Here is a 12,580-nt window from a genome sequence, read left to right as displayed (position 1 = left end):
CATTAGCAAGCCTCGCTAACACTCAGAGCTAACCTGTACTGGAGAGCACATGTGTTTAAAAGGCAGGAAATAAAAAAAGAACTCACCTTGTGATAAACCCACAAGAGAAAAAGCATTTGAGCTCCATACTGTTTCAGAAATAATCCTTGACGTGGTTTAAACAGGATGATGTTTTATCACAGCAGAATTTAGCTTTATCTCCGGTAGAATTCTGATCAGGCATTAGCTCCGCCTCCTCGTCTTTTTTTTTTTTCAAGCTAAGGACCCAAGATCCGCGTTTCTCTAACAGGGCTTCAAAAGAGCGGTATGAGCAATATGAGGCATGGCTACAATGGGGGATCTGTTTCGTATTTTAAGCAAAAAATGTCACAGACATGTTTTGTATAGGTATGGCCCTACAAGATATGTTTCTATATAGCATGATAGGTCCACTTTAAGTGTAATTTGGCTTGGCTTCCTATTTTGTGGACATGCTTTTATTTTGAAGGCGAGTTTACGCTTTTGACAGGAAGTTGTTGTTGCTATGGAAACAAGAAAAGCTTCACAGCGGGCAGAACTTGTAATAATGTCCGCGATAATAAAACCCACCCATTTAGAGGGAAGATATGATTACTCTCTCGTTCAGTTACTATAGCTGGCCCTCTGTGAATTCAAAGCTGGACCACCAATCAGCTCCTATCTTCACAGTAACTCGCAGAGACGAGCTTCTTTCATTTCATTCAATTGGGAGGGATGAAACCCTCTTTAATGGTCACACATGCAGAGCACACAGCTAGTGCCAGGAGTCTAGTACTAGGAGCAGTGGGCAGCTAGTGTACAGCGCCCGGGGAGCAATGGGAGTGAGGGGGGAAGGGGGATGTCGGGTGCCTTGCTCAAGGGCACCACGGCAGGGCAGGAGGTGAACTGGGACCTCTCCAAGTAGAAGTCCACACTCCATATTTTAGGTCTGGTCGGGGACTTGAACCGGCGACCCTACGGCTCACAGTCCAAGCCCCTACTGACTGAGCCACTGCCGGATTAACCCTTCACATTCAAACAGAAACTGAATAGGCCGATCCAAAGGATTTATTTATTTGGAAATGTTGTTTTAAATACAATTAAATCAAGTTATTTTTTAATGTTTTTAAATATTATTTAGTATAATATTTTAGGCCCTCAGAGAGGGCCTAGAGCAGAGGTGTCAAACTCAATTTCATCACGGGCCACATCAGCATAATGGTCAAAGGGCCGGTTGTAACTTTAAGACTATATACAATACATATATAAATATTTAATATATATAAAATAATGTATTGTATTTAGGGCTGTCAAGTTAACGCGTTAATAACGCGTTGACGCAAAAAAAAACTAACACCACTAATTATTTGAACGCGATTAACGCATGTGTATTTTTTGTCCTCGGCCGCCCCGTAGTTTCAGAGCGCATCGAGTTTAAAATACCATCTACAAGCTGAGGCTGACAGCCCCTCTCCTGCTGCCCACTTGCGGAAGACCACACTTCCACGCTCACCGGCAGGCACCGACTGGGCATCGGGAGGGTATGTGTATGTGTGGCGCGAGCGAGAGAGAGAGAACGCGCACACCTTACGTGTATTGTTGTTGTTAGCATCTGGTGCTAGCTAGCTGTGCTAACGGATATAAGGAGCTGTTTCAATGAAAACAGAGGAGTGACATTTCGCCGACAACTGCGCCGAGAACTTAACTTTATGCAGGAAGCCAGACAGTGGGACATTGTACGAAAAGTCAGCACACTCAGCACGGATAGTGCGCGCAACATGATTGCAGCGTCTAGGTAGCTCCCGTTCGAGCATATGCCTTGAGTTGCACATAGCTCCAACGATCCATCACAGTATATATACACACACACACACACACACACACACACACACACACACACACACACACACACACACACACATACCATGTATACATCACTTCAGGGGACATTACATTGACTTACATGCATTTCCTGGAGACTTATCCTAACCTTAACCATAACCAACACATGCCTAACCCTAACCCTAAACCTAATCAAGTCTTCACCCTAAAATTAAGGATGCCCCTCATGGGGACCTCCAATTTGTCCCCATAAGGGAGGCGAGTCGCCACACGTGACTGTGTAAACAGATTTAGGTCCCCACAAGCATAGTAATGCTAGGCCACACACACACACACACACACACACACACACACACACACACACACACACACACACACACACACACACACACACACACACACACGCACACACACACACACACTTTGTATTATTGTATGAGAGAGGTTCCAGGTTGAATTGAGGCGAATATTTGTAATGTTCAGAGGTTGTTGTGTTTAATATTCGTGAGAATATTTGTCATTGTTCAAATGATAATAAACAAACATTTGCATAAAGCATATTTGTCCACTCATATGTTGATAAGAGTATTACAAACTTGAAAAATATCCCTCTAAGGTACATTTAGAACAGAAAAAAAATGTGCGATTAATTTGCGATTAATCGCGATTAACTATTTTAATCGACTGACAGCCCTAATTGTATTACATTATTGCCTCTGCATTGGATTATTATTGGATAGGGTAATAACTTCATAATTAACTACGTCTGAAAGCAGAAGTCTAGACTTGCAAATAATTGCAAGTCTATTCAGTGAGAATGTCAAAATATGATTTAAAAAGAAAAGCCAAGAGACATTTTGAAAAAAAAGTAACATTTTGAAGACAAAAATCTATTTATGAAAAAAAGGCAAATTCTAAGAAAAAAGGCATATTTTGAAGAAAAAAAGTCACATTCTGAGAAAAAGTCAAATTTGAGATGCATTGTGGGACATGTATTTTATGGGCAACGTGCTTCTGTAAAGTAGCATGTAACCGTATAATAAACATATTATATTCTTTGCAAGCTCTTGTGGGGACACATAAAATGAAGTTGCGGGCCGGATTTGGCCCCCGGGCCTTGAGTTTGACACCCCTGGCCTAGAGGGACCTGACGGCTCGCTTGCTATAAATTCTTTTTTAAGGTTTTAAGGTCTTGTTTTATTCCATTCTGAGTGTATAGACTTCTGTTGGAATAAAGTGTTTTCATCAATCACCATTATCTTTTGTAGATGAAAAAGTGTGACGTAAATAAAGTTTTATTTATTTTTTCTGAAATGATAACTGTTATCAGAAATAAAAACGATTTAAATCCCCCTATTCTTTATCTAGCGCTATTACCAAGTTCTACAGTACTTTGGATTATGACCAATGTTTCAACCGACTACAACAATGGGGGGGCCAAAGTGGCGGTCTACGACAGATAAAACATCTAGTAAACACATACAACAGTTTGTAAGGATGCACTGAAAGAGCAGTGAGGCTTTTCATTTCAGAATGCTCACCCTAAGGGTTTATCTAATACAAGTCAATGCACTTTGAGTGGAGCCTTTATGATGGGACCCCACAGTGAACCCATCTCCCCATACTGTGCACAGCAGAGTTATAACAAGTATTCTGATGTCTCAGGCAGAGAAACCAGATCCTGCACTATCAGGTGTCCCTGGGCTCCAGAACCCCCCCCCCCTCCACCTGTGGGGCCCATCCACCTGCCATCCACTCAACCACCTGCCTTTTTAATCCTGTCCACCAACAGAAAGGGTTTGGATGTGGGGGGTCCCCTCATGACACAGCACTTCACTGATCCTCACGTATCATGCAGGGTTGGAATAACTAACAAGTTCAGAGGTTAAATCACAACTGTGTGTTGAGAAGATGTTGAGTATCAAAGCTGCTCTCAGAGTTTAGGAGAGGAATTAGGCCGTTCGTTTGATAACACATCAGATATACTGTAATGCTCATACTCTCAAAGAAATGTTGAAACAAATATCAAACAGAAAGTCAATTAGCCAGCAATAATTTCATTTCAAGTTTCATGGGAGGCAGAATGACAAGGTTCGTCTGTAGATAATGTTTAAAGATATGGACATATAAATGAGACAAGAAAAGAGGAGAGAGAGAGGGAAAGGAGAGGAGGAAACAAGGTTGGCAAATAGGGAAGAAGCGGAAACAAAAGAAAGGGGAAAAAGAGAACGTGTTAGTAGAGAAGAGGAGAGGATAAAACAAAAAGCGGACAGAATCCTCAAACATTAACTGGCACTCAGCATAAATGAGCTGATGTGTAAACAGAAAGTTATGTAACGGTCATATTAACAATTAAATGGTTTCTGTATCCCTGGAGGTACATTTATTTGTGTCCATGTGTAAAAATAGTTTTAATTGAAAATAAATGTAATTAAAAGTGTTACATTGTAATCTTGGTATTACATGGGTTTAATATGGGTACAATAGGGGTGTTATAACAGAAGTAATAATAGTGTAATTACGGGTAATATGGGTGTAACATGGGTGTAACATGGGTCCAATTATAGTGTGACATGGGTATAATAATGGTATGTGGTGTAACGGGTGTAACAGTGGTGTAACAGGGTTGTACTTAATAGGGGTATATTAATGTGTAATAAGAGTGTACAAACGGTGTGATATTGGTGTAACATATAGGAATCAGTTAATTTTCAAAAATATTGAATGCCCATGTAAGGGTTAAGATGTTTCATGCAAGGCAGACATGTTTAAAGATGTGGACACATTGGAAGCTTCTGCTCCTGGGAAGGCTGCTGCAAAGCCAAGAAGTTTCTTAATAACTCACAGTGTACAAGGCAAACGTGGGGTAAAGGCTCAGGATAACTAACACAGATCATTGGGTAAATGTTAGAATAGTAAGGCAACAAACCGTTAAACAAACTGTAGATACTGCTCTGCATCTCACTATATTTAGATCCTCTAAATGTATAACAGTACTCCTGCAGCCCTGTCATGGTGTCAGCACGTCACCTCTCACATATCTGCCTGCATGCTAAAATGTCAAGATGTGTTGGCTTCAGGAAGCACGAGAGCTGCTCCCGGGCTGCTGATTGCAGTTCAAAACATCTGGATTTTCCAGAACATAACCATAATGTTCTATGAACAAGTGATACATGACATTGTTGTTCTAAAGGTTGCAGGCATGGTTGGTGGAGAGATTCGTCTGATGATGTCACACTCGTGTAATCAGGGATATTTGAGTCCACGTGTTTTACAGAAAGCTTTCTGTATAAACTGAGGTGCATTTTGGGATAGTTACTCAAAGTAAGGATACCTGAGCTGATTTGATTTGAATCATATATTTCTATATTTGTGTAAACCTATTGGTGATGTGAAAAATGAGCAAGCCGGATGGAACTATGTTCTTTTAAAATATGATTGATATGAGAGAGAAATACGGTTTCAGTCACTGATTTACATCTAGTGCCACTTTACTGAATTTATGTTCAGAGGAGAGCAAACCAAAGAGACAATCACACGGACTGCCTTCAGTGTGTGGATAAAGGTTGATGACAGTTTTAGCAGCTGCTTGACTCTTTTCAGCACATCAGCCAAGAGAGACAAGAAGGAGGAGGAAGGAGGAAGGAAAGGGGAGGAGAGGAGGAAACAAGGAAAGAGAATAGAAGAGAGCAGAAGGGAACCAGAAAACCTTCCTTAGTCCCACAGCGGGGACATTTACAGCGTTACAGCAAAAGGACAAATACAAATAAAACAAGTTTGCTAAAAGTTTGTATTACATACAGAGACATAAACAATTAAGACAGATTTTTTTTTTAAATAAGCATTTGAAAAGCTAAGTGAACATAGGTGTTGAGATTGTGTATTGTGCATAAGAGTCATTATTGCACTATTTCTGTAATGGAAGGAGAAGGGAGGCTGCAACGAGAAACAGAAGAAGGGAAGAGGAAAGGAAAAGAGGAGAGGCCACGCCGGGCCACACCTAAACATCACAACTCCACAGATCACACACAAGCTGAGATGCTGTAGCTATAAGAAAGCAAACACACACCACTAACCAGTCCCAGTGCCTCCTGCTGGAAACCAGTGAAACCACCAGTTCAAGCCACTAGTACACAGCCAGTACACAGAAAACACCAAGTCAATGGTCCACGCCACAGAGAGGTGTTCAGATCATACGCCTGGGTAATGAGACACAGAGTGTGCTGTGATTCCAGAGGCATGGAGTTGTGATCTCATGCAAAGGAAGAGTGTGTGTGTGTGTGTGTGTGTGTGTGTGTGTATGTGTGTGGCCTACCATTACTATACTTGTGGGGACCTAAATCTGTTTTCACAGTCACATGTGGGGACTCGCCTCCCTTATGGGGACAAAATGGAGGTCCCCATGAGGGGAATCATTAATTTTAGGGTGAAGACTTGGTTTAGGGTAAGGTTAGAATAAAGCTCCAGGAAATGCATGTAAGTCAATGTAATGTCCCCTGAAGTGATGTATACATGGTATGTGTGTGTGTGTGTGTGTGTGGAGAGAGAGAGAGAGAGAGAGAGAGAGAGAGAGAGGAGAGAGAGAGAGAGAGAGAGAGAGAGAGAGAGAGAGAGAGAGAGAGAGAAGAGAGAGAGAGAGAGAGAGAGAGAGAGAGAGAGAGAGAGAGAGAGAGAGAGAGAGAGACAATGGGATCATGCAAATATGAATCAAATGTGTGGCCCCAGGCAGGCACAGGGTAAGATGTAGGCGCGGCTGGGAGACATGCGCTCGGCTGATGATCTGTAGCATTGCACAAGCAGGGGAGGAACGGGAGGGAACACCGGGGCTTTATTAGCGTGTGTACCCCGGTAAAGGTGTAGAGTAATCCCTGCTGCTCCCCGACAGAGAAACAGACAGAAGAGAGGAGACTTACTTGTTAGAGATCTCTTCCACATGGACAGTAAACGGCTCTGTTTCTCTCTTCTGTTCCCTCTTTGTTTCTGAGCGCTAAAACCGATCTTTGCGGGCGGCGAAATCCAGAGTCCACCGAGCAGCTGCCGGGGAGAGAGCGACGGTGTGAGTGAGAGCAGAGAGAGGAGGGCAAGAGGGAGAGAGCGACGGTGTGAATGAGAGCAGAGAGAGGAGGGAGAGGAGGGAGAGGAGGGAGAGAGCGACGGTGTGAGTGAGAGCAGAGAGAGGAGGGAGAGGAGGAGAGAGAGAGAGGAGAGAGAGAGAGAGGAGGAGAGAGAGAGAGAGAGGAGAGAGAGAGAGAGAGAGGAGGAGAGAGGAGGGGCAGAGGAGGGGCAGAGGAGTCTCTTCAGCACCACTCCGCTCTGATCAGCTCCCACTGACGTCACTGCCTGGCTACGACGCCACGCCCACTTCCCTACACACACATTATAAGCTGTATGTTATACATGCTGCATATCTCTGCCACTTTAAATATTCCCACATTTTTATTTGTCAGAGTAAATGATCATATTTTGATTGTGCTTATTTGTGTATATTTATATTCTTATTTATGTTCTATATTTTAATTGTATCATAGTTTTGAGACATGTTTGTGGCACAGCAGCATGTAAACAAGGCATTGCACGGGAATAGAAAAATAAATTAAAACGTTTTAAAAAAGTAATGAGGATATTCTTCAGATTTAAAAAACACTACAGCATTAAGCAGCCCCAATAGATATGCTTACAACTATAGTTGCTACGCTGCTTCAAAACTATTCTCTATTCAATGACTTCTAATATTAAACGTGTGTCAGGTCCAAACTGCTCCACTTGGGTCACCAGAGACACGCCCAGAAAGTGAGAACAGTCCTCCAGATTCTACATGTTCTCTGGTGAAAATAAACCTCTCTCAAAGTGTACAATTCTTTGTGCACGCTATTTTCACAACATGTTTAACAAATGATCCTGATGCAAAGTGGTGGGGACATGTCCCCATGCAGCGTCCCCAGGACAAAGACACCTATGGTATAGACTAGAGTATCTCTATTGAATATACAATATTACAATTATTATAATAATATTATTACAAAAAATTATTAATATATGCACATTTTAAATATTATCTGTGAACATTATGATAAGCAGTCAGATATCATGTATTCTTTTTGTACTTACTTTTTTGTATATTTGTATTTTTTGTTAACATTTATCTTTGAGTTTTTTTAAATATCTTTTGACTTATTATTAATTTATTTGTTCCTTTTTTTCCAAATACATTACTTGTATTCTGTTTATGTAGCATCATTGTACACCAAAGCAAATTCCTCATACATAAATAAGGTAAATAGTAAATACACCTTATTCTGACCCTAATGAAGTTACATTAGTACTGTGTTAATGTTCATACGGTTTGATGTCTTAATGCTTATGGACATGGGAAACACACCGAGGACATCTAATGGACAGGTGAGGAATAGCAGAGTCATAAAAACACAAAGAGGGAATGTTAGAAGCTCCAGAAAGCCCTGAAGGACACAAGGAAGTGGAGCACACATTCAGAAGATTTAAGAAGGATCAGGGAACATGATGGCAGAGAGTCTGATTCAACACTGAGTCAAATGATGCAGCAAGGATGTACTGTACTCGTTATATGATTATGAATGTTATGGATGGACTTGTTTACCTGTTACTTTGGACTTGATTCCTGGCCAAGCTACGGTACTGATCCAGTTTGATTTCAGCTGCATCACTTTACATATTGTATCTATTCAAGGTCTGAACACACATGAGCAAAACGTGTCATTATTCTGCACTTGCTGGAGGAAATAATAACACAATCAAACACTTCAACATCACTCTCAACAAAAACTGAACAGATTGACAAAAGTAGTCTATATCAGACGGCTGTGCTCATGATCTACACCTTAGAGATGTCAACTCAGTAGACTGCATCCTTGCATCATTATTCGAGCTGGCAGAACAACATCTGAAAGAAGTGAGGATTTACTTTTTGGAGAGGACAGAGGCCTTGAGTGTGTGTTTCTCCTGTGTGATGTTTCAGCTGCCAGGCCTGCTGTGGACTTTGAAGAGAAGAGAGTGGAGGCAGTGAGGGATTGTGGGGGCTGACATGGTGCTGGCTGGTGATCTGTGAGTCAGATTGTGTCCGAGGTGATGTTCCTGCAATGTGTGAGCAGCACCTGGCCTCAATGGATGGCTGAGTCCTTCACAACACAATCTATATTGTCAATAAAAAGCCTCACAAATCTGAATGAAGAAAATGCCATATAAGTAAAAGTGTTGGAACACAAACCATGTTCAAATGTATTCATGTGTGAGGTTATGGGGTATTGAAGGGTTGTGACATTTAATAATGAAGTGTTGTAATATAAAACAGATCAGGGAGGTTTTAAGATGACTGCAGTTAGTGGGTGGGGGACATTATAGGGGTCTCTGTAATAAAACTCATAAAAACCTGCAGTGTACCTATTTGGACCTGGAATTGTACTTACATGTATATTTTTAAAATATCCATAATTATTCAAATGGTATATATTTAAAAAAAAAAAAAGTTTTATAACTATTCCATGTGTGAACTCTTCCTGTACTATCCTGTGTTTCTATCTTGTTACTTTTGCTGCTCAAACAACCTGAATGGCCTACAGGGATCACACATAATAATAATAAATCCCCAAATACATTTGAACAAATATACACATGACTAGTTGCAGTTGCAAGTATAAGTGAAAGTCTGATATTCACCCAGACAGGTTGTCTTTATTTTCAATGACATGGTTAGCCCCTCCTTATGAGCTTTTTCCAGCCTGTCATTGGCTGTTGTTGCTGTTCACTTCCTCCCCTCTGATGGTGATGGAGGCCCCTCCCTCTCCGCCTGTACTCCACCATCAGCTCCTGGGTCTTTCTGATGTCGAGCTGGAGGTGATTGATGTCACACCGTCAAAGATAATGTCACCCTGTTACACTATGAGTATTTTAAAGGTAACGAACACCCAGCACAGACAGGGCTTTTTATGGCTTTGACTGTGCTCTGAAATAAGGCTCAATGTAGCCCACTGAAGGGGCTCACACACCGGGGGGATGCCATGCATTACACATTAGATAATAGAAAACATATCACATCTCTGGACATAAACTGATTTGAAGTTGCCACAACGATGGTGTGTCTTTCTCTTGTAAATTGTAAAAAGTCCTGCAATCAAATGTAAAGTAAAATAAAGTAAAGTAAAGTAAAATTACAAAAGTATTAACATCAAAGTATACTTCTGTCTGAAAAGTAGTACTTATTGCAAGTTGGGGTCCATTTCCGAATCATTTAATAACTGGATTATAATTGTTGATGCATCTATCACAGCTGGTATGTCGATCTTGTTTTAGTTACTTTGTTGCTGTATATTCTTAACCTATAATGGCTGTTGCATTAGCTCATTTAGTAAAGTAACAAGTAACATAGGCTTTCAAATAAATGTAGTGGAATACAAAGTACAATATTTGCTTCCCAAATTCAGGATGACATTTTCATGCATTTCTTGTCTTTCCTTAGCATAATGCAACATCAAGCTATAACAGGATCTCTAGGAGAGTTCCGGAACACTAGGTGCTCAACTGTATGATGAAGCATTGTATTAAGATGCTTTGGTTACATTTGCTTGAACACAAAAAGTAATGATATGTTTCCCCTACTCTTTTCCCCATCTAGTATACTTAGCTTATTTGTGCAGCTGGTTAAGAAAATTAGGCACATGTGACATTGTATTTCTTTGAGTGTAGCATTGAAGTGCCAGAGTGGAGCAGTTATACAGCCACTAAAACAAAACTGTTTTTCACAATAACTAAACATGCAGACGTTAATGTTGCATGCTGGGTGTTTTAGCATCAAACTGTGTGTAGTGTGGACTTTTCACGGGGTGAGGGGCTCTGAAAATGTCCCACTGTGCAGCGCCATGACTCTACTGTTAGTTCTACTCGTGTTAGTTTTACATCAAACATCTGTCCACTCCTGCTAAGGGTGCAGGATCTCCAGTGTGTGTGTGTGTGTGTGTGTGTGTGTGTGTGTGTGTGTGTGTGTGTGTGTGTGTGTGTGTGTGTGTGTGTGTGTGTGTGTGTGTGTGTGTGTGTGTGTGTGTGTGTGTGTGTGTGTGTGTGTGTGTGTGTGTGTGTATGTGGGTGGTGAGGGGAAAGTGAGTATTTTGTACTCAGACTGGAAACAGTAGCACATTCTTTGACTTACAAGGAGGTTGCAGAGGCTGAATAAAGTGAGCATTGCTCTGGGCGGCAGCAGGGAAGAGGAACTATAAATCAGAGGGCTGATTAAATGTCTGAAGCATTGCAGAGAACGTCTCCAATAATTTATTACTGCACTCTCAAACCATGAGCCCTGCACACATTTCACTCCTGCCACTCCCAGCTTTCTAAATCACCGCCTGTGGCTGGACGGTTCCTGTCCCGCAATGATGGCTGAGCACAGACAGGAGAGTCATGTTTCGGAAGCTACGGGAACGATTCTGGCTATGAGGACAGAAACCTGGAGATACTGAGCTGCTTCCTCTGCAAGCACATTTAGTCATAAAATCGCCTTGTTTAGTATATTTATTTGACTCAAGCGATTAAACTAATTGTGTTTTACTCGACCTGCAGTCCTTAAAGGGCTTCATCTGTCTTCAATATGGACTTAAAGAGGCCCTTTAATGCTTCTCGGGGGTTTCCCTTTCCTGCAGTGTTTTGCATGTAAATGGTCTGCAAAGGCTAACATCCCTGTGTTCCCTCCAGAGGGAGAATCTAAGAGATGCAGTAGCCAATCTTGAAAGGTATTTAGTTGAGATCCAAAGGAAGGCAGAGTGAAATATTAGTCTGATCTCAGCAAGGGCGTCAGAATTAGGGGGGTGGGAAGATGGGAAGGTGATGTTTGCCGCCCCTGGCTCGATGTGGAATCATGGCTTTTGTCATCTCATCGTGATATGCTACATTTCATAATTATGGAAGTTTGTCTCGGTTGCGATTGTAAGGATAGCCACAATAGCCCAAAGCCAGTTTAGTAATTCTTCTACATTATATTGACAGATAAGCATTAAAATAAGAGGCAATACTTTTAACTAAGTCATTATCTGAAATCCTATGATACTCATTTTAGACCATCATTAAGCCTTAGTGCTCATTATGTGACTAACTTCACCTCCATGACATTCCTGCAAGACAAACACAAAGACAGGCTCGTGAATGCCACACACACACACACACACACACACACACACACACACACACACACACACACACACACACACACACACACACACACACACACACACACACACACACACACACACACACACACACACACACACACACACACACACACACACACACACACACACACACACACTCGTGTCTCCTCTCATCTGCAGCTGCCCGGAGCCCACACTCACTGTCCTGTTTATCTCACTTCACTTTTCATTATGCTAACTCTGGAGCCTTTCTCACTTTTGTCTCATCATGTCTAATCTCTCCTTTACAATGCCACTCCCCATTTCCTCTGGCCCTGATCTGTGTGACTGCAGTTTCAGTTGACCGTTAGCAAAACCTTACCCCTCTTACGGACCCTTTATTTCATTTAAATGCAGGTAAATGAATAATAGATGTATTGCAGTGGTTAAAGCTAAACACTTATTATAGTGTTTATTTCGTCAAAATAAGGGGAGAGAAACACTGGGACAAAAAGCTGAGGAAAAAACTGCTGAAATAATTTAAGAAGAAAGGTGAAAAAACCCTCAGTAGCACTGTTACTGGTTTAGTATTG

General features: G+C 41.4%; 1 protein-coding gene across 1 annotated transcript in view; it reads right to left on the bottom strand.

Annotated features, from left to right (window-relative positions):
* The window catches only part of smpd3 (sphingomyelin phosphodiesterase 3), a 104,668-nt gene extending 97,699 nt beyond the window's left edge, over positions 1-6,969 (bottom strand). Inside the window, exon 1 of the mRNA XM_034195744.1 lies at positions 6,753-6,969. The gene's annotated coding sequence lies outside the window, so the exon portion shown is untranslated. The remainder of the gene's footprint in view (positions 1-6,752) is intronic.
* Positions 6,970-12,580: the final 5,611 nt, after the last annotated feature.

The sequence above is a fragment of the Gymnodraco acuticeps genome, unplaced genomic scaffold, assembly GCF_902827175.1.
Source record: "Gymnodraco acuticeps unplaced genomic scaffold, fGymAcu1.1, whole genome shotgun sequence".
Classification (NCBI taxonomy): Eukaryota; Metazoa; Chordata; class Actinopteri; order Perciformes; family Bathydraconidae; genus Gymnodraco; species Gymnodraco acuticeps.
The sequence above is the reverse complement of the archived record's forward strand: the minus strand, read 5'-3'. Positions and strand labels throughout refer to the sequence as shown.